General features: G+C 46.0%; 1 long non-coding RNA gene across 1 annotated transcript; it reads right to left on the bottom strand.

Moving 5' to 3' along the window:
* Window positions 1-4,327: 4,327 nt before the first annotated feature.
* Window positions 4,328-23,580, bottom strand: LOC115604336. The gene is made up of 2 exons (XR_003990224.1): window positions 23,498-23,580; window positions 4,328-4,730 (listed from the first exon to the last, which is right to left on the bottom strand). It is a non-coding gene; the product is annotated as an uncharacterized LOC115604336 (long non-coding RNA).
* Between the last annotated feature and the right edge of the window lie 455 nt (window positions 23,581-24,035).

The following is a 24,035-nucleotide window of genomic DNA, read 5'->3' as shown; positions in this document are numbered from 1 at the left end:
CTATTGCATCTTACATTTGAGAGTATTGTGTTCCTGTTCTCTTTGCCCCATGCATCAGGTCACAGACAGAAGAAGTGGATCACGTGGCAGAGAAGGATATCCATAAGGACATTGGTCAGAAGGGTGTCCAAGGGTGTCCATTGCTTTCCAATGGCAATCCTTTAAGACTCCTCTGAGCACCCATCCTGCACAGGACACCCTCTTGTCACAGCTATCGCCTGCTCTGTGACTGCACAGCCCAGTTCAGCTCCTTGCATAGCCCTTTCTTTGTGTCCTCACAACATGTCTCATTTCTTAGGAATGTCCAAGAGCTTTTTGTGACACCCCTCCAACCAGCTGTAGGCCACAAAGAGTTGTGAGACATCTGAACAGACCCATTCTAGTGCTTGCATCTGCAATGCCAGCCTGAATCCTCCTTCATTAAGCCTGGCATATCTCTGTCCTGGGCTTTGCCTGGCCACACAAGGCATCCATTATGGAGTGTGTTGATCAAACCTCTCCAACACACCCTCACAAGGCCTTCTGAAGCTCTTCAACATGTTCCTGCTCCACGATAACTCAGCAATGACAAGTCCCATCCAGGGCATATGATGGCATACTGGAAAAGGAGGGGTTGTTAAATAATGTTTGGTGCAGTTCTAATATGTAGGACAAGGCAAAACAACTCAGAGAAAATTAAAGAGGAAAAAACATTTCCACCCAAGAAGCCTTGTTCAATGTGATGGGGAGAATATGACATCAGCCTTTTTAAATTTCCTTTTCTGACAGTTTTGAGGAGCTTGGATAAAACTTTTCTCATCTCCCAAGCGATCTCCTAAGAGATCCTTTCTATGAAAATGCTTATATATGGTGCCTCAGCCCTCTGCCACACAACCTGTATTAGCTCTGGGCTATGGAGAGGGAACTGCAGGAGGGAAGCCAAGGGACCAAGCACAAAAGTTCAAGCTGTGACCCTTTTTCTATATCGGGCTGACTCAGTGTAATTAGCCCCAGGCCATCTCCAACATGTCAAAGCAGAGGAGCAGAGGTGTGCTGTGCTTCTTCACCCATCCTTCACACAAAGCAGATGTGATTGCTTCAAATTCACCCTGTAGCAGAAAGAAAGTGGGCACCCAGCTCTTTTGAACTCAAATTTCTTGCCTATTCCACTCAGACGTTATTCCTTTAAGAGGCTCCAGGGACTCTGTTCCATAGAGCTGATTTTCTGAGGTTGTTTAAACGCCCAAGGCATCGACCAGAAGAATATCCCACATTAAAGAGCTCTTGATCATCTCCTGTGGCACAGAAGAGTGATGGTATTGACCCATGGAGATGGCTCTCCTGTTCCATGCAGAAACACAGGCTAAGCATCAGAGGATTTTCAGGCTCACAGATCCCTGTAGTAGAAGAAAAGAGGTTCTGGTTTGAAGTTTCTGTCCACACTTACACTGAGGCATGTCTGCTCCTGAGCAGTCATCATCAGCCAATGCACCCTGCAGATACCCTGCAGGCCCACCAGGATGCGACCTCACTGGAACCAGATCCTGGGTCTTTCCCAGGCCTTCATCCATGTGCCTAACAGGTTCCTCAGACAGTCAGGCTCAGGGATTTTTCTCCAGATAGTTTTAGTAAAGCCGTTTGAGGAAACCAGTTTACCATCTGTCTGTGCCTACCTATGGCAGCTTAATGGAGAGTAATGATCCTCCATGAACTCTCTAGATGAAAGCCATTAACTGATCTAATGAGAGAAATTGAATTATTGTCTCAAACAATACTTCCAATTTACCTGCCAGTTCGTCTTGTCCAAGACACACTGAATACAGATGTAATCTCTGTCGGTCACCAAGTCGCAGGCAGAGAGAGAGTTCCCTTTCTTTGGCTACCCAGGAATGTTAAAATCATAGAATCCCAGATTGGTTTGGGTTGAAGGGACCTTAAAGCTTCTCCAGTTCCAACCTCCTGCCGTGGGCAGGGACACCTTCCACTAGAGCAGGTTGCTCCAAGCCCCTGTGTCCAACCTGGCCTTGAACACTGCCAGGGATGGGGCAGCCACAGCTTCTCTGGGAAAAGTCTGCGCCAGCGCCTCAGCACCCTCACAGGGAAGAGCTTCTGCCTAAGAGCTCATCTCAATCTCCCCTCTGGCAGGTTAAAGCCATTCCCCTTGGCCTGTCCCTACAGGCCCTTGTCCAAAGCCCCTCTCCAGGTTTCCTGGAGCCCCTTTAGGCACTGGAGCTGCTCTAAGGTGTCCCCTTCAGGAGCCTTCTCTTCTCCAGGCTGCCCCAGCCCAGCTCTCTCAGCCTGGCTCCAGAGCAGAGCTGCTCCAGCCCTCGCAGCAGCTCCGGGGCCTCCTCTGGACTCACTCCAACAGCTCCACATGTGCTAGCAAAGTCCTGGGTCAGTTTCTGACAGATTTTCATAACTCGCTTTTTCTCCCTTGTATCTGAACTAGTTTGGGGTTGTTTTTCCTTGTTGTTTGCACTGACAGGAGATGTGTCCACGAGCTGCTTTCCCCCAAACCAAGCCTGCCCCTGCCTGAGGCTGGGACCATGCAGAGCATGCAGTATCAATGGTCACAGACCTACTGAGTGAACCTGAGGCTTCCAGGGAGACCAAATTGAGTGTCTGTACAAACACTAAACATGAAAACACAAAGAGAAAGGTGAGTATATGGCTTCAAGGATGCATACCAGCAGGAGATCCTAAACACTCCCAACACTTGGCATGTCCTCAGTCCCCTGGCAGGCAGCACAGCAGACTGGAAAGGAGATCTTACCTAGATATTTTCCAGTTTGAGGCAATATCTAACGAATTAGCATCCTTAAAACTGGACTACTTGCAAACCAATTTGATGCCCAGAATACATGGCTGCTTTGTGATGACTTGCTGCAATATGTAGAGGATATAGAGCAACTCATCAATGTATTAGAAGTCACATATTTCTTTCTTACTCACCATGCATTCAGCTATGCGTAAGGGCAACATTCTGTCCTCAATGATGTTTGATGAAGTAGATTTAATCAGATGGGACATTGGCCCTGATAGCATCGTGTTAGCCCATCTATTATTCAGGTTTTGTATCTGCTGGTCCTTGGGTTGGTGTGTGTCCCACATTTTCTTCCCTGTTCATTCTTTTTGGTTTCGTGGTCAATAACCTTGTGTTTGGTGTGTGCAAATCTAATGATATTTTGATCTAACAGAAAATGTCAGCTTGCATGGATCTCCAGGAATGATAGATATCCTGTCTCTGGAAATAGCAGGGCCACAAATGGGAACTGTCTGCAAGTATGAAGTTAACACAGTGTATTTGTATAATAAAATTGAAACACCCCGCAAAACACACCTTTGCTTCTGTAAAACTGCAGAAATACATGGAAAATGGCAGTGAAGAAGGAGAGAACAGCATATAAATGGTCTAAGCAGGGAGCACAGATAAAACCTTTGGTTTGATTCCTATTCTTGCTTTGTGATCTTGGTGAGAGCTCATTTTAAACATCTCTTTTCTGTGCTGCTGCTTTTCTGCCTCTTCTTCCTCACCTTTCATTCTGAATGTGTGCTGAGCCTCTGATGCTCCTTCTATCCTCCCAAAAGTGTGCGGGCCCCTACCAAAAAAGAACCACTAATCTTCAAATACCCTCGTTTGCACTGCTGCCTGTCTCCACCAGTTGTCTCTTATCTCAGCCCAACAAAGACCTTCTGTTGGAGCTACTTGTGTGCTTAAAGCATACGCAGAGGTTCTTTCAAAACTGGGGGCTGAGGCCATCAAGAGACACAAAGGAGACAACCAACCCTGGGGACACACAATTCCTTCAAACAAGCTCAGCCTGCATTCCCAAACACTGCAGAGAGCTCTTTAAAGACAGATTTCAAGTTTTATTTAGGGAAACTGACTTTATCTGGGGGTTTTTTGTGTGTTCTCTCTTTCTATGGGAGAGTTTCTGATACTGTAGTGACTGGAAAGGCTCTTGGTGCAGGCTTCTGTTGGAAAATGTGCTATATATAATATGTGCTGCTGTTGACAGAACTTACAGATGACAGAAGCTCATCAACAGTAGCAAACAGCTGGTGTTAGTCGAGATGCAAATTAGTTTTCCGTGGCAGGCAGCAAGGCACAAATAATCATCCCAAAACATAGCAATGAAGACCTACTTCTGTCAGTTAGGATCGTATATGACTTCGGGACATAAAGCCTCCTGGCCATATGGGAATGTCTTGCTGGAAACAACAGCTCAACTATGATCTCTTTTGGGTCCAGGGTTCCTTCTATTGGTTCCCACAATTAGGATGGAGCTAAACATTGGCTCCCACAATTAGAATGAGGCTAAATTAGTAAAACTGAATTGCACAGGTCTATAGCGCATGAATGTTTTATTTATTGCCCAAAGCAAGTGTTTCAATGTTCACTGGCCTTTTTGGTTCAGATGCCATCGGAAGGCAGTGCTGGTCCCTAATTATAGACATCTGCGAGTAATGCATTTCACAGCTGTTGTGCTATAACAGGCATGGAGAATCTCGGACAACAGCCAGTGTTGTCACTGAGTGCTGGATGCTTGTCGCTAGGTCTCTGCTTGGTGCAGAGCCTGCGGGTTGCAGCTGCTCAGGCTGGGAGGCAGGAAAGATGCAAGTCCCATGGGATAGCCTCGTGCTTGTAGAAGAACCAGATGTACCAGGGATGAGAAGGCGACTCTGTTTTCTACACCTGTGACAAAGGAAGGTTCCTTCCATTGGGACACAACAGCCGAAGTCTCCTGAAGCTGCAGAATAGTAGAGAGAAGAAATTTAGTCTAAAATTCCTGAATTAGCCTTAATTTACCTGCAGTCCTGCATCCAGCTCTGTGGGTAACAACAGGAGAAGGACGTGGAGCTGTTGGAGCGAGGCCAGAGGAGGCCCCGGAGCTGCTGCGAGGGCTGGAGCAGCTCTGCCCTGGAGCCAGGCTGAGAGAGCTGGGCTGGGGCAGCCTGGAGAAGAGAAGGCTCCTGAAGGGGACACCTTAGAGCAGCTCCAGTGCCTAAAGATACAGCAAATACAGGAAAGATGGGGAGGTGCTCTTCACCAGGGAAGGTAGTGATGGGATAAGGGGTAACAGTTATAAAGTGAAAGAGGGCAGATTTAGATTAGACACAAGAAAGACATTCTTTACGAAGAGGGAGGTGAGGCCCTGGCACAGGGTGCCCAGAGAAGCTGTGGCTGCCCCATCCCTGGCAGTGTTCAAGGCCAAGTTGGACACAGAGGCTTGGAGCAACCTGCTCTAGTGGAAGGTGTCCCTGCCTGTGGCAGGGGGTTGGAACTGGGTGAGCTTTAAAGTCCCTCTAACACAAACCAGTCTGGGATTCTAGGATTGTATGAAATTAGAAGCCAGGAGATAGAGAGAAGAATACTGCAAAAATAAAGGGCCCTGGGTGTTATCCCATGTTCAGTTCTTCTCCTTGTCACTATGGCCAGCCTTTAAACCCCGTGAGGCAGGAATGCCTGTATGTATCATACAGACAGAGACACTCTCTAGTAAGTCAGTGATAGTTCTGAGAGACCCTGTGCCCTGCCTGCCCTCTCCATCTCTCTTGTTTCAGGCTTTCTCTTCTTTTGTCCTTGCAGTTGTCACTCTTCAAACATCCCTGTCTCCCCCGGACTCTGGAAGTGGCAATGCCTCTCTAATGTAATTCTGCAGGGTCGGAAATAGGTGCAGCCTATAAATAGTGTGATAACAACCTGCAAATAAACTGAAAGGCTTGCTGTATGGCAGGGGGGGGGCTGTCACCACGTGTGGCTGATGTTGCTTTCCCTGCTGCTGGCAGTCCAGGAACAGCGGCTGTGAGCCATCCATGGAAAACATCCAAGTCACCATGTGCTCAGACGAGGAAGAATTTAAGCTCAGGCCCCCATTCCTCACTGCCCCTGCTATTTCTATCTCCCTTTTGTGTATGTGTGTTTTAAATAGACATGATCTTTAAATAGCTATGACTTCAGAGAGTAGTTTTCAAATAAAACCAAGTGATGAACTGTGGTCTCCAGGATTTTGAGTCCATACTGCCGGTGACTGAGCGCCCTGAGGCAGGGTCCTGTCTCTAGCCTTCATCCTAGGATTCAGCTGGATCAAAACCAAGACACTCAGGATACAGCACCTGAATTATTTGGTGTTGGGCTTTGTTTTGCTTTGCATGACTGGGTTACAAAGCTGATCCAAATTTCTGCCCAGGTAGATGATGAGGATCACTTGGATGAAGCACATCCCTGTTCATCAGGGCACCTGGAATGGACAGACACAAAACTCTGGGAAGCACGGAGTCTGGCTGGGGGCAAAGGCAATGAATGGGTCACAAAGCACTTGACTTCTAATATCAAACACATATGATGAATAATGGTGTTTGTGGTATTTTACAGTTCAGATGAGGAATGTCCAGTCCTCCAGCAGCTTTCACCCGGTTGTAAACGCCCTAACCAAAACTTCCTCTGGAGAAACCTCCTCTGTCAGCAAGAACCAACCCGTTTATAAGACATCTAACCACATTTGTACTCTTGAATTAAAATTGAGCTTATTAAACAGGCCAGGTCTGAGTCTTTTCCCAATCAGTCTCTTTCCACAACCATAAAACAGGGTCTAGGGAGAACAAGGATCAACAGTTCCTTGAAAGCAAAGCCACTTTTCTGCCAGACTGCCTCTGAGTTGCAGAACCTGCTTCCCTCTGTGAGCATCTCCCAACATCTTGGTCAGCAACTGAAAATATGCTTGAAATGAAAAGACAACTCATAATCTCTGTTAGCTTTGCTAATCGGGACATTGAGTGATGAAGAAGCTGAATTAAAGGATGGATGCTGGCTTTAAAAGCTGCAAAACATTGCAGCTGTTAAAAACATCTGCAGTTCTGTACTCTGAAGGAAGGAGGATCCTGTTTTTCTGTACAGGGCTTGATGCTGACTGGTCTCAAAGCAAATGTTATGATGTGCAATGTTGTCCAACACAATGACGTGCTCAGCTCCCCATGCACCGAGCACACTGAGCACAGGCTGACGCATCTTCCTCCAACACAACCATTGCTAGAAGCAGGCTTTGGACTGGAACAATATCCATAAACTCTGTGGGACTAGCTGCTTGGATTGGTTTGACTGTGTCCCTAAAGGGCTGATTCAACAGTCTGGTTCCTGTGGGCTTGGTGTGGAGCTCACAAGTCTTCCTGCTAGGGTGGAGCAAGCACATATTTTCTAGATGATAGCTAAGAAAATGCAGTTCTCTGGTAATTCATAAAACAGGGACAGAGCAAGAAGTCCTGAAATTCTTGCCTTCTGGCAGAAATACTGCATAGCATCATGCTGTGCATCTTTGTATGGCAAACCACGCCTTGGCCCAGCTTCTATATGGGAATAGCTTTTAAGGATGGTATGGGAATGGATGGATAGCTTTTAAGGATGGTATATTAGCAACCAGGGGAAGACACTGGTGTTCAGCATCTTTTCCACATAAGGTCAATGAGAGCAGACATGTGCCTGTCTAGCTGCACATTAGTTCCCCTCCATCGGCAGAAACCTGGTTCTCCAGTGCACAAGGGCATGTATGAGCCTGCGGGTGCAATCAGCTTGTTCCTGTTATACTGGCAATGCAAAGCAGGTGAAGGCAGGTCCAGTCAGTCCCACCAGCATTCCCCTGTTCCTTGCACATCAACAACTTAGTGGGACCAGAGGATTCTTTCACTTCTGGTAAGGGAATGTCTTGGTTTTGATCATTGCTTCCTAGAAATGAGCAGATGTGGGAAATGATTCACACCACCTCCTTTCCAGGATGGGCACTGCCGTATGCTCAGCTTGGTGAGGAAATGAGGATCATAAAAAAATCATATCCCACAAACAAGGAATGGAACTTTTTTCCCTCTTACACTGGAGCACTGCAAGAGATTAATAAGGCAGTATGTGTAGGACATGTCAAAGCTTTCAGTTCTCCCATAGCTCCTGTAGAGCTGCACCCCCTGCTCTGCAGACACATGGTGGAGAGATACATGATCTTAAGGTCCTTTTCAACCCTAACAATTCTATGATTCTATAAATGGAGACATCAGGCCCCGAGCATGGGGTGGCATTGGAAATCCTTCTCCTTATCCTTGAGGAGAATACCAGCTCCACTCAACTAAATAACTCCTGCTACCTAATGCTGCAGAGATTTGAAAGCCTCCCCCCCTGACTTGACCCTCTTCAGGTCCCAGATCCTGTGTTGCTGGGGCCCCTCCGGTGTCTCATTAGGTTTCTTTTATTAAGGCTTGATGTACAATGAAGGACTTTGTAGTGAAGTGACAGAGGGCAGCCAGTTCATGTGGGACCCTTTGTCTCAGGTTTTGTAAGAGCTGGTATTGTGAAAGCATTTGACATGCCCACCAACACAAATATAAAGGCAATTTAATGGCATATTATATTTAATTGGGGGTGTGAAGGGGGAAAATAAAGAAGAAAGTGCTTGTCTGAATGGGTGCCAGAGGACTCAGGTGGGAATTTATTGTAGTGGCTCCAATTGCCCATAGCAACGTATTGTGTAGGAGCCCAGCATCCACTGCAAAGGTGATTAAAGGTCTAGAGATGAAGGCGGAAGAGTGGTTGAATGGGTTGGGGAGGGAATAACAACTCCAGGTGGGCTTGAATTCATACACGAATCTCATAGGGAAATTTTGTAGCACATCAGAGCAGGTTATGGAGGGGTAGAGGTTTTGATGCTCCATCAGTAAACGCTTGGCCTGCAAAAATCATGAAGCATCTCTAAAGCACCTCTAAAATCATGAAGACTCTAAAATCATAGTGTCATAGAATCATAGAATCATAGATTCATAGAATCCCAGAGTGGTTTGGGCTGGAAAGGATCTTAAGATCATCTAGTTCCAACCCCCTGCCACAAGCAGGGACACCTTCCACTAGTGCAGGTTGCTCCAAGCCCCATCCAACCTGGCCTTGAATGCTGCCAGGTCTTTTCAATTGTATAAAGCTGAGCAGCACAAAACCACCACTGATCTTATGTTGGCCAACACGTAAGGAGCCAAAAGCTGCGAATTCAGCTCTGGACTTCATCTATGCCATGGCTGCAATGGAAGTTTAAGACTTGAGATGAGGAATGTCAGGTATAATTTGGGAAATCTAATTGGTTCCTCAGGATCCTCTCTTCCAGCCCTAAAATCTGTGGTCCTGTGGGTCACAGAGCACTGTGGTGGCCTCCCAGAGGCAGAGCCTCAAGCAGAGAAGAACCGTGTGAGAGGAACTCTTCACCAGGGACTGTAGTGATAGGACAAGAGGTGATGAGTTTAAACTGAAACAGGGGAAGTTCAGGTTAGATATAAGGAAGTTCTTTACTGTGAGGGTGGTGAGACGCTGGCACAGGTTGCCCAAAGGAGCGACAAATGCTCCATCCCTGGCAGTGTTCAACGCCAGGTTGGACAGAGCCTTGGACAACACGGTCTAGTGTGAGATGTCCCGCCCATGTCAGGGGGTTGGAACTGAATGATCTTATGGTGCTTTAGAACCCAAACCATTCTATGATTCTATGATTCTATGATAATATACAATAAAACCACAGCCTTCACCCAAGGCATTTCTTGTGCCAATGGTGGTTGTTGTGGGACAGGAGGTGGTGGTGTAGGGAGGTTCTCAGGAGAGCAAACATGTCTCCCACCAGTGCTTCTTGAAGCAGAGGTGGTTGATGGGTGTGAAATGATCTTTACTTGCCTAAAAGGAAAAATGTATTGGATGAAACAAAGAAGGAAAAAGTATTATTTAATGCCTGCTTCCCTACTCTGCCCTCTAGAAGAAGAAGTTTTCCGTGACTTAAGGTCCTTTCCAACCCTAACTATTCTATGATTCTGATTCTATGACTTCATTTCAAGCTTGGGAAGGGAAAAAGCTTTAAAACAATCTTCCTGGGAGGTCCCGATGAAACAGGGCTGTCAGAGCAGGCAGGCAGTTGCCCTCCTGATCTGAAATCCAGCTAATTAGCTCTGAAGCACAGAGCTTCAGATCTGAGCAGGGCTCGAAGCTGCTGAGCTTGATATTTCCAGGCCTGTCAGCCCGTGCATTAGAAAAGCAACGAGCTCCATTGCAGAGGGGGAGCGCTGGGCTTAATGAGGCACCCTGGGGCAATTTGGCAGAATCAGGAAAGAGACCACCTTGATGGCAAAGCCTTCCTCATCTGGACTCTTGATGGGAGACTGGAATGCAGAGAAGTGCTAACAAGGGAGTAATTCCTCCTTCTGAGGCCCCTGCAGGGATTCATGAAGGCTGGAAGCAGACAGCAGCATCAAGAAGGCTTCTGAAGAAGCACAACTGCAGAGCCAGGGCATCATCTTGAAGCAGCAGCATCTTCCCGACATCCCAGGGCTTTGAGCTGCAAGAGGATGTGATGGCGTGGTCTTCTGGGGATGCAAAGCCAAGCACAGATGCTGAACCTGATTCTTGTGATGCGCTTGGGATAGCATCAGCTCCACTTGGAGGCTCTTCTCTGAAGATATCTAGATGTGGTAGCAGCCTTGGGGCAAACACTTGGACACTTGGACCAAGTCAAAACCTGTGTTAAACCTGAAACCAGGACATTAAGAGGTGTCAATACACTTAGAAGGTTCTCCTGTCTCCTCTAAGTTTGCCAGGGCACAGCTACCGCTGACTGAGCTTAAGGCAAGACAAAGGCTCATGGGGACATACCACCTCTGGGGGTAGGACATCTACCCACAGAGAAAAGACTGAGGGAGTGAGTTTTAATAAGATACAAATGGGAACCAGTCTAGAAATCAGGTACCTAAATCCTTTTTGAGGCCCAAATTTTTCCAGCATAGAGCTTATCACATCTGGAATAAAGATGTGGAAAGATCTTCCACATCTGTGGAAGAGGTGCTGCCTGTACCCAAGGCAGGCATAGCAAAGCAGTCCTGAATGTGTCCAAACAGCGCAATTCGTACTAGGGCAGTGTGGCAGAGAGCATCGTCCTTGTTCTCTTACGTATGAGATCCCTTACATGGCTGTTTCCTATTTCAAACACTCCCTAAATCTGTGCAAGGGATCTTGGTGCCAGGCATGGGAGAAACATCCCCTTTGGGACCTCAGCTTGTGCTTGCAAAACAAGTCAAGACCATATGCTGTAATTTTCATGTAATTTTAATCCCTTAGCTCTGAAAGAAGAGACAAAACAGGGGAAAAGGAGAGGATGTTTATTGTGAAAATCACTACAACAGGGGCCATAAAGGAGTGATTTTCACTTCAATGCCTCTCTGGAGAAACCTCAGCTCAAAGAAAAGGCTTAACCAAAAGAAGCAGGAAGGCAATATTATTCAGGTAATCTAACGTTATGCTTCAGAGAGCATAAGAAGTTTACATGGATGGGTGAGAAAGCTGTTTTCGCATGGTTGAGGGTATTGCACAGCTCACCAGCTGCATCCTGGGAAGACTCGCATCTTCCCAATGAACAGTTGCTATCTGAGAAGATGGGATTAAGTGGAACAATGGTTTGACTGAACCACTGGATTGTAAGAACTGGCTTTGTTTGAGTACCCATTCTCTTCCCTTGCCTCCCCCTTGAAAACACATATCAAGACAGATCACGGCTCTCTGTCCCACCCAACTGGGAGGTGCTGCTTGCATTAAATGATAGGGCATGTACAAGCAGGTGCCAGAAGCGCTGGACCTTGTTTCAGTTGGGTGTTTGCACTGCTGTGAGTAAGTCATGACATTTAACACAGCTACTGAACTGATAAGATACAGAAAGGAAGGTCCTATCTCAGAAAGCAATGAAAGGCACCCATGTGTTGGTACTTCAGTTCAAACTTAGCCTGCCACGTTGGGAGCAGGCTTTGCACCAAAGCAAAATGATGCTTTACAGATCTCACAGTGCATCTCGTGCAGTCATATTCCTTTTGCCAGCAATGGTCTTTCACTGCTCTGCCTTGACTTTTGCTAGGGAGCAACTCATAGACATCAGTCCAGGAAAACACTTAAATATATTCTTAAGATGCCTTGATTTCAATAATGTACAACCAGTTTGCGTTTTCCTTTAAGCTGTTTTCCTTTCTCTGCCATCAATTCCACCTTAAAAACAAATTCCAGGATGTTCTGTCACCCCCATAACCTGGTGTTTAACATGTCCTGCCCTGTTCCAATCTTGCTCCTTTTAGAAACAATATGCCTTGTTGATAGGGGGTAAATATTGCTTTGCAAGACTGCAAGGCTGAGCTTAAGCCAGATTTGTAGGGAAGGAACATACCTTTTATTAGTCCAACTGCTTTAGCTTGTTAAAAAAAAGAGGAGTTCCCAGGGACATCAAATGTTTGACTTGATGGTGCATTCAAACTGAGTCACCAGCATCACATTGCAGGGGCAGAGGCAAACTCTGACCTACCCCAGAGCACGCAAGCAAGGAAGACCTGGAGCCACACATGAAATCATCACAGATTTTAAGAGCTGGGTAGACCAGAGACAATCAACCTCCCCTTTGCAAGTACTTCCAGTGTGATTTGGATGTCACTATCGTCCCAGTACTCCCACTGCTCCATATGACTTAAACATCTATCACTCCATTTTGGGTAACATGAATATCCGAAGGATCTCCTAAGCTTTGCACCCTCCCAGCCACCAAATAACCCTATCCAAGCAGGTCACCTCCCGCAACAGCCAAGTCTTAGGAGCATCTTCCTGCACTTGCTCTTTGCAACCAGCTTGCTATATGCTTTTGCATGATAAGCACCTTCTGGAGACCAGACTCCATCCAGTAAAGGATTAGTAACAATTAAGTAGCTCTTATCAGCCTGGTCCTAACTGGACCTCCCCTGAACTGAACAGCAGCCATGCTGGATCTTGCCTCTTTCCGTTTCTGGGGCTGATTATTACCAGCTAAACAGCATCAGGCTTTCCCTTTTTCTCTTTGCCATGCTTGTTAGCATTGTTTCTTCCAGCAGCTTTTCATCTCAATGGAGGCAATTGTGCCTGGCTGACACTTTAATTCTTTCCAGCTGCATCTGAACAAAATGACATGAATTGAGTGGAAGGGTTTGGGGAAGAGAGGAAGGAAGATCCCAGCCCCCATTGTCTGTCCCACAGGGAGGGTTTTGTGCTCAGTGCAGAAGATACTCAGAAGATGCCATGGAGAAAGGTTTTGATGTCACGCTGACACTGTGGTCTGGTCCTGAGGATGGATGGAGCATTTATCCTATGAGGAATGGCTGAGATTGTTGGGGTTGTTCAGCCTGGAGAAGAGAAGGCTCCAGGGAGACCTTGTTGAGGCCTTTCAATTCTTAAAAGGGGCCTATAAGAAAGATGGGGAGAGACTTTTTAGCAGGGCCTGTTGCGACAGGATGAGGGGTGATGGTTTTAGACTGAAAGAGGGAGATTCAGGCTGGATGTGAGGAAGGAATTATTTACAATGAGGGTGGTAAAACACTGGCGCAGGTTGGCCAAGAGGTGGTGGATGCCCCATCCCTGGAGACATTCAAGGCCAGGCTGGATGTGGTTCTGAGCAACCTGAACTAGATGAAGGTGTCCCTGTTCATTGCAGGGTTGTTGGACTAGATGAGCTTTGAAGGTCTCTTCCAACCCAAACCATTCTATGATCCTGTGATCCTATGCTGCGTTGCACCAGCACTACGTCTCTGGATCTCTTCTCTTGAAAGCTGTGATGGGGAAAGTTAGAGGTGAAGGATTTGCAAGGTCTCTCAGCAGAGCAGTGGAACACATTTGCCTTAGAGAAAGTTTCCCAAGGCAATCTGCTGCTGTGGGCCTATACCTTGGTTTAAGGTCCCCTACACCCAAATAACTGAGGCTGAGTGAGCTCCTGCCCACCCTATGAAGGATCTGTGGCTGAACTATGCTGGTTAAAGACAGAACACACTGCCAAGTTGTGAATCGGTTTAGCAATACATAGAAATCCCAGCCATGAACTAAGATCTCTCTGGGTAAGACATTGCATAAATGCTGACTAGAAAGCCTGCTTATACCCCTAACATTATCAAGAAGACCAAAGAGGTGGACTCAAATAGTGTACTTAAATATTGCTTTTTTTGAAGTCTTAAGGTGTTTTAGAGATACCAAAGCTGCATGTTTTGGAAGCTAAGCCCTTTAGCCTAATCTAGGACAAGAAGAGATGTCAAAAGAAGAATTAAAAGCAAAAAAGTCTTAGCAGCTAGTATTAACCACAGGGAACAAGATCAGACTGGTTCAGTAAACCACAGGGCAACACAATTAGGCTGATGCTGGATTAAGCCTGCCCTGAAACCAGAAACTGGAGATGTTTGCTTGCCACACTTGCGTTACGGCAGCCTCATATTAGCGAGCAGGGATAGAAAAGGTTTTGGCCTTTCAGCGGTTCCTCATTCTAGCACCACACTCATGATCACACCACGGCTCCCAGCTTCAAAACAATAGGAGCCTTGCCTCCTTGCTTGCTGCTTGGACACATCCCCATCAGGTTAGCCCTTCTTTTCACTTTTAGGAAGGATATATTTTTGGTAGTTACTTCCTTTATGCTACATTTGGACAGATTGTCCAGGGTCTTGCAATGCCTGATATTCATATTCCTTGGTTGCTGTTTCACATTTAAGCATTTTAAAGCCCAGCTCCTGCCTGAGAGCAAGGAGCTTGTACTGTGGTCTGAAGGTGCAACTATGGTTGTCACCAGAACCAGCATGAAGCTACCTGGCTCAGACACCAGTAACACTATAGCCACATAAACTGGATACTCCAACATCCCCAGGAGCTTCCCATTTCAGCACACAACAGGAGACAGGAGCTGGAGGTGGCAAGGAATTGGAGATGAGGGGGAATGCAAGGGACCACAGGGAAATCAGATGCAGGAAATGAAGACAGAAGGTGGAAGAGAAGTGATGGACACAAACACAGTCCCCAGTGAGCTGATAGTCATGACCTGAAATGCCCATGCTTTCTCTTGCCCCTGTCTCCAAAAGAGTAGCACCATTGGGTCTGGAGAGCCCATCCCAATACTGGACATGAGACCAAAGTGCTTACATAGGGAACTGAATTGTTTAAGGTTGTGTTACAGCCTGGGGCAGCTCAGAGACACTCTGAGGTGATTTGGATCTGAGCAGCCCCAAATCAGTTTCTGGAGGTACGTATTTCTCTTCATTAACTACAGAATCACAGCATAATTTAGGTTGGAAAAGACCCTTAAGACCATCAAGTCCAACCATTAACCTAACATGACAGAGTCCACCACTAAATCATGTCCCTAAGTGCCACATCTACACAACTTTTAAATACCTCCAGAAAGAGTCAAGCACGTCTGAGGTCCCAAACCCACAGGCCTCAGGAATTTGAGCTGCTTTTAGTGGCAGAAGAAATAGCCCAGGGAGGACCATGCCAGTGAAGAAGTGAAGATGTTTTCCACAAAGTCTCAGTGCTAAATTCTTCAGCTGCCTCAGAAACTAATGGGAACAGCAGACTCCCAAAAACCACCTCTGTGCCTTTCTTCCCCATGGAGTGCAAGACCCATTTTTCTAGGTGATGAGAGACTTCTTTCAGATGGTGGAGTTGGTGTCTCTAACACCAAGATCAAACAATGTGATTCTGGCAGGCTTTCAAAGCACTCACCCTAACACCTGAGGAAATGTCACTGGGATGTGCTGAACTGAGAAATGAGGGGGGAAAAGGCTGTTTCCAGCCTTTCCCATAATTTTCTCTTTCTTTAAAGACGTATTTGAGCAGCTCTCAGCAGGGGTCTGGGGCTATGAACGCTGCCAGGCTTTCATTCTGCTGCACAGCTTACGGTGTCTCCACAAATCCATGCAGATCTTGCAATCAAAACTGAGCTTCAGGGCACTTACTTATTTATTACATTATTCAGCATCCCTGTACATCCTCACGACGCTAACTTTGAAAGGAAGAGGCACAGAAAGGAGCAGAGGGTGAAGGAGATAATAAGCATTTCCTGATGTATAAAGGGCTGTTTGTTTGGGTTTTTTTTCCTTGCAAAAAGGATCTCTGCCCAGTGAGTCAAATTCCTTGGGGGATTTAAAGGAATGTGACACTACCCCTCTGTTCTTTCACTTAGAGGCCTTGCACCTCAGGCTGTGGTTTCTTGATATGTTTTCTTTTGCAGCAACAGCAGCTTAAACAATTGCCTTCCAGCCCTTTTCCCTTACGCCTTCCCAAGTGTTTGTTCCTGCCATATCATGGTGTAGTGCCACAGAGCTATGGATGGGTAGGGTAGGATAAAAAGAATCAGGGAAGTAACTGATTATCCCCCCAAAACCCTGTTTTGGCTATGCTGCTTTGTTGGACCCATTCCCTGGACCAGCTCTCCGCAGAGCAGCTGTGCTGGCAGGAAAGAAGCGACGGCATGCAGCAGCAGGAATGAGAGGCAGCAGAAGGAGGGAGAGCTGAAAAGCCATCAAAGACAATGTACCTTGAAGCTAAAGACTCAATTAGTGGCTTTTTGTGCAGCTGCTCCACAGGAAAAAGATGGTAAATCACAGGTCCTGCATCCTTCCCATCATGCAGCCATGCTTGGAGCATCTGCAGTATCAATGCAGAGCTCTTCCCACTTTAGGGACCCTGAAGGAGAGAAGGGAGGACCAGAGTGCTCTGGGATCTACATAATAAGAAAGTTTGGAAAGACTCAACTCAAGACCTGTGCACCTTTAAGCCACATCTGTGGATTTCCAAGCCCTGGATCTAAGGAAGGCTTTGCAATCGTCTATATGGACAGGAAAATAGGGTGAGCACTCTAATGCCTCTGGAAATGTCTCCAAGTTCCTAAAGTCAGTGTAGAAGTAGTCTTTTCTATTCAAACAGATTAGCATGGTGGAGATAAATGGGTGGTAGGAGCTGCAGGGGAGGAGGATCTAATGATGCTACCATGAGCTCCTGTGAATGGCACCAAAGGAGGGGATGGGACAGAGTGAAAAACGACGGTGTGCAGCAAGCTCAGGGGCAGTTCTGATTTAGGTGCTAAGATGAATGAGGCAGTGGTGGAGCTGTCTGAGGAGAGAAAGGACTTTCTGCCTGTCCGTCTCTCAGTGAAGACCAGAAAGGGCTGGAGAAGGAATGAAGCGTGGCTTTGCAGGATGCTGATGAGGCAGAGGTGATGCTGTCTGATCTAGAGCTGAATGTGCTTAAGGGACCCTTTAGGGATGATCACTCAAAATGACTTTCAGAAAGTGCCATTGGGACACTTCTGGTTCTGCACATCACAATATATCTTCACACAGTGAGATTGGCACATGGGTGATGAATGTCAACAGTGCAGGAATTCTCTTTAAGGGGAGAAAGGTAATTAGCTTTGGAAACAAGGATTGGGGCTGAATGCACGTGGGTATGTTTTGTGCAGGGCTGGATTTGAAAGGAACTGGGTGAGACGAGTGTGCAGCATTCGTGCTTATGTCTCCCCATTGAATGTGAGCTGGGGGTGACTGGCTGTCCCAAAGCTTGGTGGGACAAGCCATCACAGTCACATCTCAGGAAGTCCCCAAAGTCCCATATCTGACCCCAGGAATGAAATGTGGAGGTAGAAGTTGGTCCTTAACTTCAAGCTCAAGCACTGATTTTGCAAAGGACTCCAAGGGGAGAAAGGCTTAGCATGGCAAGGGAGAAACTGCTGTACATCTATTGGAAGAACCATGTCTGTGCCTTATGATCTTACCATTAGAGTGTGTTTTGCAGTTAGCACTTCCCTACGTGTTACGCATGAATATAAAGAGAGGGAGAACACGTAAAGGCCTTCCACTTTATGACAAGGCCACCCAGACAAGCTGGTTGTCTGCTGGGTGCCCCAAGTTATCTTGTATATTTAGGCACAGCTAAAGTTGCCCGCACAGGGTTTGTGCCTGTGTTAGGAGGAGACAAACCTCCTCAAGCCTTATCAATTTGGTTTTGAGACTGCTTCAACTGCAACACCATCCCTGTTTCAATCCCAAACCATTCTTCTTCCAAGACCAGTTTGTTATGCTAAGCAACAGCAGTATCCACACACTTACTGGGAGGTCCTTCACAAAACACAAGCATTTATCCAAATAAGCAAGAATAACCTAATGTCTTTCCCTACGACTTCAGAACACATTGTTCCCATTAAACCTGGAGGAGGGTTCTTCACTGTGGTGCAATATCATGGGGAGAGAGGAAAAAAAAGGCTTACTGGGCAAAAACATACCAAATTTTATTCCAGGGTTCATGTTTTAACATCTTGTAGCTCAAAAATGCCTTCACTGTTTTTAGGCTGTTTTAGCATCATAATTTTCCTTCGCCTTCTGTTTTCAACCCGAATTGATTTTGAAGCCAAAACTACACAAACACTACTATTACTGAAAGGCAATTACACCTTTGCTCAGGGGGTGCTGTTGCCTGTTCAAGATTCCTGGCTGGTTTCGGCAGCAGCCCTGACATTCGTGTTGGTGGGTGGACGTGAAGGAAGACACTGCTCTCATCTGAACAAGCAAAGATTAATGTCTGTCATGACAATCCTATTCAGTACACCTATTGTCAAGCCAGCTCATGTTCCTGCTCTGAACTGCTGTCTGTTGAGGTCTCTCTTTTTCTCTCCACTGCCAACACTTTGGGTGATGTGCTCATGACCTGAGCTAAGGTCCTGTAGTAGACAGCAGAAGGGTTCCTGGGGAAGGTTTTGTCTTTCTGTATCTGAAGGACTCAAAGGCAGTTGCTTGGCTTATGCCCCTGGAGATTTCTCCTTTTTTCCTGCAGTCTCTGTTGGTTATTTGAAGAGATGCCAGAGTATAATTCATATGATCTAAGTCTACAGGTTTAAAACAGATAAGCATTTAGTCTAAGTATTCTCTTTATAGGCAAGGTGAAGAGATTTCCAGAGGGTAGTTCAGCCGAGCTACTTGGGATACATACTCTAGGGTAGTTTGAACCAATCTGCACAAGTGCCTTTCTCTTTCCACCCACTAGAAAACCAGCCTTGGACACTTGGACTAGTGGCTTCCAAAGACAAAGCTATTTTCTATTCCAGTATTGTACATTTCCACAGATCTTTGTTTCCTGTGAGTGCTCAGAAAGCTATTACATTACCTTTCAGTGTAATTCTCCTATTCAATTATTCTGTTCACAAATGTAGATAGGTTTGGATTTTTTTCAAATGATGGGCCAGAAGAGGAAAGACTTTCAGAAAACAGCAGGGGGATTGGTTTAGAAATACGAAAAATAGAATAGATTTTCATGGTTTGGAGCAGTGCTGCAGTTAAACTTACGCTTTTGTCAGCTTTCTGTTGTGTAGTTCATCATTTGGAATTCATTAGGAAATTACTTGCCTTAGAGAGAGAGAGTGACCAAACTATGGATTATAGTCCTGAATCTTAACTCAATTCAACCTCTCTCTGAAGGCTGAAGCAGTTTATATCAGTCAGGAAAGGATCCTACCTCAGATACCTCAGTTAGAAATCCATGATAGGATAAACTTGGGCCTTGCTGGCTAGACACATGATCTCCGAAGGGTTCAGCACAAGCCCATCAGAAGAAGCTGTTAAGTATCTGAAGGGGGTCTACAAGAATGCTGGGGAGGGACTCTTCCTTAGGGACTGTAGTGGTAGGACAAGGGGTAATGGGTTCAAACTTCAACAGGGGAAGTTTAGATTAGATATAAGGAAGAAGTTCTTTACAGTGAGGGTGGTGAAGCACTGGAATGGGTTGCCCAGGGAGGTTGTGGATGCTCCATCCCTGGCGGTGTTCAAGGCCAGGTTGGACAGAGCCTTGGACCACGTGGTTTAGGGCAAGGTGTCCCTGCCCATGGTAGGGGGGTTGGAACTAGATGATCTTAAGGTCCTTTCCAACCCTTACGATTCTGTGATTCTATGATTCTATGAAATGTGGCTGAGTTTGAAAGCCCTGGGCTGGTCTGTAGAGTGGTACCTCCCCTCTTTATAACTTAAAGAAATGAACAACAGGACTGCAGGGAGTCAATGCAGTCAAGGTCTAGGGAGCTGTCAGCAGAACATCCCAGCAGTGACAGAAAAGCAAATTTCCATCATTCCATCATGACATCTTGGTACTCCCATCTCAGATGGATGAAGCTGGGATTTCAGACTTCAAAGAGTGATTCTCTGGTGCCTGAAAAAAGCTTGGGCAGGATGTGATTCATTTAGGCTCACCCATCTCTGGATGCCTATCCCCCAGGGAATGGAAGCAGAACCCTTTGTTACCCTGGGTTGTTCTGGTCTGAACTTGAGGTGACGCCAACATTACTGGTGTAAAAGAAATGAGGCTCTGGTCAGATCCTCATAGTTTCTCAAGAGGAGCCACTTGTACTACCATGGTAGTAAGAAAATGAGACCCATATCCATAAGAGTCCTCATCCAGTATGACCTCTTAGTTCAGCACCATGTTTAACATGAATTCAATACCATGTTCAATACAAGTTCAAAACTGGGATCAGAGTTCCCTCACCCTCCTCTTCATAAAGAGCCAAAGCCCATCACATGCTCTACACTGTGCAGCTGCACCCTTTTCTTCACCCCTGAACCTTCATCCTTGCTCCTACACCATGAAGTTGTTTAGTTGTCCACTTCCTATCCGTTTCAGCCACTTGTGTGACCAATTCTGAACTGTAGATATTTATTAATTCCTGGAAAACAGTCTGAGACCTCCCACTTTCAGAGTATCAAGATCAAACCAACAGCCTCCAATGTTACAAAAAGCAAATGGAATCATAGAATCATAGAACACAGACTGGTTTGTGTTGGAAGAGACTTTAAAGTTCATCCAGGTCCAACCCCCTGCCATGGGCAGGGACACCTCACATTAGAGCAGGTTGCTCCAAGCCCCTGTGTCCAACCTGGCCTTGAACACTGCCAGGGATGAGGCAGCCACAGCTTCTCTGGGCAGCCTGTTCCACATACATTGTACGTTTTATTAGTTCTGTTTGTAGAGGCTTCTTTTGTCTGCAAATCCTTAATTTTGAGCTAAAGAATAAGTTTTTCCAGGCGGCCCCCTGTACAACACCTAGTTTCTGTGGATAAGCAGGCATGTACTACGCAGAGCAAGGACTCGCCATGCCCTTGGAAGAAGGAGACTATGAGGACCACACACATCTTCCATTGAACCCTGCAGCATCCAGGTATGAAAGGGACAGGGCAGGGGGCACTGGGCTCTCCATGTGGCCAGCATTGAATGGACGGAGCTGGCAAAGCCGGGTTTCACCAAGGCAGGCACTTGCAAGCAGCAGCTACTTTTGTTTATCGAGTTCCTTGCAACCGTGTGAATTAGAGACTGGATCATTAGCTTCACAATGAACCAGAATGCTGATTTATTTAATGAATGTAAATGGTCTTTTGTTAGCTAATTAAATTAGGGAAATGAGAAGTATTCATTATAAAATGGATAGCAAGGAGGGAAAAAGCTTCTATACTCCAGTGACAGCTGTAATGCCGGTCTTCCCATGCCCGTGCCTCTCTGTTAAAGCTTCCAACCAAGTTTCTGTCCTTGAGGGCAGGTTATTACTACATCATCTGTATTCAGCCATGAGTTACTGGAGGTCTGTAAAGGTCCTGAACCAAGACGAATGATGGACTAGGCTTCATTTTCTAGTCACTCCTGTGTGCATCCAGACTAAGCTGAGTGGTCTCCTTGAATTCCTATCAGTGTAAATACAATCATTTGCATAATTAGTAGTGCAATGAGCTATTTGCAATCATTTCCACTTGCATCTACCAGGAGTCAGTTACCCAGTGCTTTGGAGATTCCCTGGCTTGAAAACTCTTATGCCAAACTACCTGCTTATGAAAACACACCATGGTCCTTCAGAAGTCAAGTTCAGCATCCACTAAGTCCAGTCCTAACCTTATAATACTTAATTCAGAGACACAAAAAAATTGTCTTCAAACAAAGGCTCACACGAGTGATCCCCAGCCGTGGGTTTCAGGACTGTAAGAGACCCAGCAGCATAGCAAGACTTGATTCTGGTTCTATTGTAGTAGTGTTATGAGCTCTTGAGGTTTGGGGCAACACTGTAGAGGACCTGTAGAGGTTTCAAAGGCACTGAAGTCTCTCTCACTAAACAGTATTTGGCAATATTTCAGCTTTGTGATGCTGAATTCCCAGTGAATTCCTTACTCCATAGACACTGCTCATCTCAGGAACCCCTTCCCCCAAATAACACAACGGCAGCAACAAGAAACTCCTTCAGCTACCACAATGGCCAAATGCTGGGCAATAAATCTTAACAATTCCTTTCAGATGAGGCATGGATATGCTGAAGATAATAGAGCTCATAGAGGAATGGCATTTATTTCATGCCAAAGAACATAACTAAAAGTCAAAGTGTCTTTTGACAGGTTTATAATCCACCTATGCGTTGCCATCCATACATTAGTCAAGCCATATATTACTCAAGACTCCTCTTAATAAGCAACTTACAGACTTCTAACAGCCTTTTGGTAGACTATTAGGAAGTAAAGCAAGCACAGCAATATCACAAACCACTGTCCATCCAGAGCACCAACAAACTGATTGCTAGTCTCAGGAAATAAATCAAATATAAGACTTCAAGCTTCAGGGAAATAAGTTTCATCAATTAAACCATGTAAATGACCAAGGTTTTCAAATCAAATAACTCATCACAAAAAGCCACTCCTCACCCAGAGGTTATGGAGGAAGTCACCACGTCTATAACTGTTATTAACAGGAATAAGTCTGTAAAGATTTAGATCTATACTTGCGTTTTCAGGGCTGTATGTCTACATGTGTGGCTGTAATTGGAAAGCAGTGATGATTAATATGCCTGATTAATTGCACTATTAGAAGACAGGCAATGCAATTACAGAGTCTTTCAGACATGCATGATCCTCCACTCCATCACCAACTGAATAAAACAAACACAAACAGAATTAATCAAATGAAATGGGAAAACCGAGTTCAAGTAAATGCATGGAAAATGTCAAAGACAGCTCCATTCTGGGTCGCTCTAATATCAGCAAGTGAAGTGTAAAATTAAAAAGCTGAAGGAGATAAATGATGCACCTCACAAAATCAAGGGAATCTCTGAGCACAGGCTCTTACAGCTCCCTTTGGTCTTCAGCCTGGCGGTGTGGGGGGAATCATAGAGTGGTTTGGGTTGGAAAGAACCTTAAGGTCATCTAGTTCCAACCCCATTGCCATGGGCAGGGAAGCCTCACACTAGACCATATCACACAAGGCTCTGTCCAACCTGGCCTTGAACACTGCCAGGGATGGAGCATTTACCACTTCTCTGGGCACCTTGTGCCAATGCCTCACCATCCTCACAGTAAAGAACTTCTGCCTTATATCTAACCTGAACTTCCCCTGTTTCAGTTTGAACCCATCACCCCTTGTCCTATCACTCCAGTCCCTGATGAAGAGTCCCTCTCCAGCAGCCTTGTAGCCCCCTTCAGACACTGGAAGCTGCTCTGAGGTCTCCACGCAGCTTCTCTTCTCCAGGCTGAACAGCCCCAGAGTTCTCAGCCTGTCTTCATACGGGAGGTGCTCCAGCCCCTTATCATCCCCGTGGCCTCCTCTGGGCTTACTCCAAGAGCTCTATGTCCTTCTTATGCACAAGGTGAATAAAGCCATACTTGAATGATTTTAAATGAGACCCACCTGATAAAGAACTCTCTTCTCTGACTCTGCCTTTCCTCCCAATACCTGAGATCAGAGATGCTCGTGAACAAGGCACTTGCTGATCCTAAGGATGGGTATTGAGAAAGCTGAGCACAGTGATAAATGTCCCGATAGCAGTGTCCTTGGACATCTGTATCACGGGTGAGGAAGCCTTTCACCAGTATAACTGGCATTCATGAAATTCCTTAAACGCTTTGAAATGCCTTAGATACTTGCATATTGCTCCCTGGCCTTGCTTAACCATGCAGTAAACAGGAAGATGGGCTCCTGTTGATATCTGGGCTTGATCTGGAAGGATATTGTAATAATAATTATCCAGGGCATTGTCCCAAAAGATTATGCTGAGCTAAGCAAATTGGGACTTTTCCCATCCCACAGCCATTCAGCCTGAATCAGCCTAACATTTCCCTGACCATAGTGCTTTACCACATGCCGTGTGGGGATAGTTGTGCCAACATTGCCTTTCCCCTTCCCCAGCCTGGATATGAAAGCAATCCAAGCCAAGGAACTCTGGCTC

This window comes from Strigops habroptila, chromosome 2 (genome assembly GCF_004027225.2).
Source record: "Strigops habroptila isolate Jane chromosome 2, bStrHab1.2.pri, whole genome shotgun sequence".
NCBI lineage: Eukaryota > Metazoa > Chordata > Aves > Psittaciformes > Psittacidae > Strigops > Strigops habroptila.
Note: the sequence above shows the minus strand (reverse complement) of the source record. Positions and strands in the feature narration are given on the sequence as shown.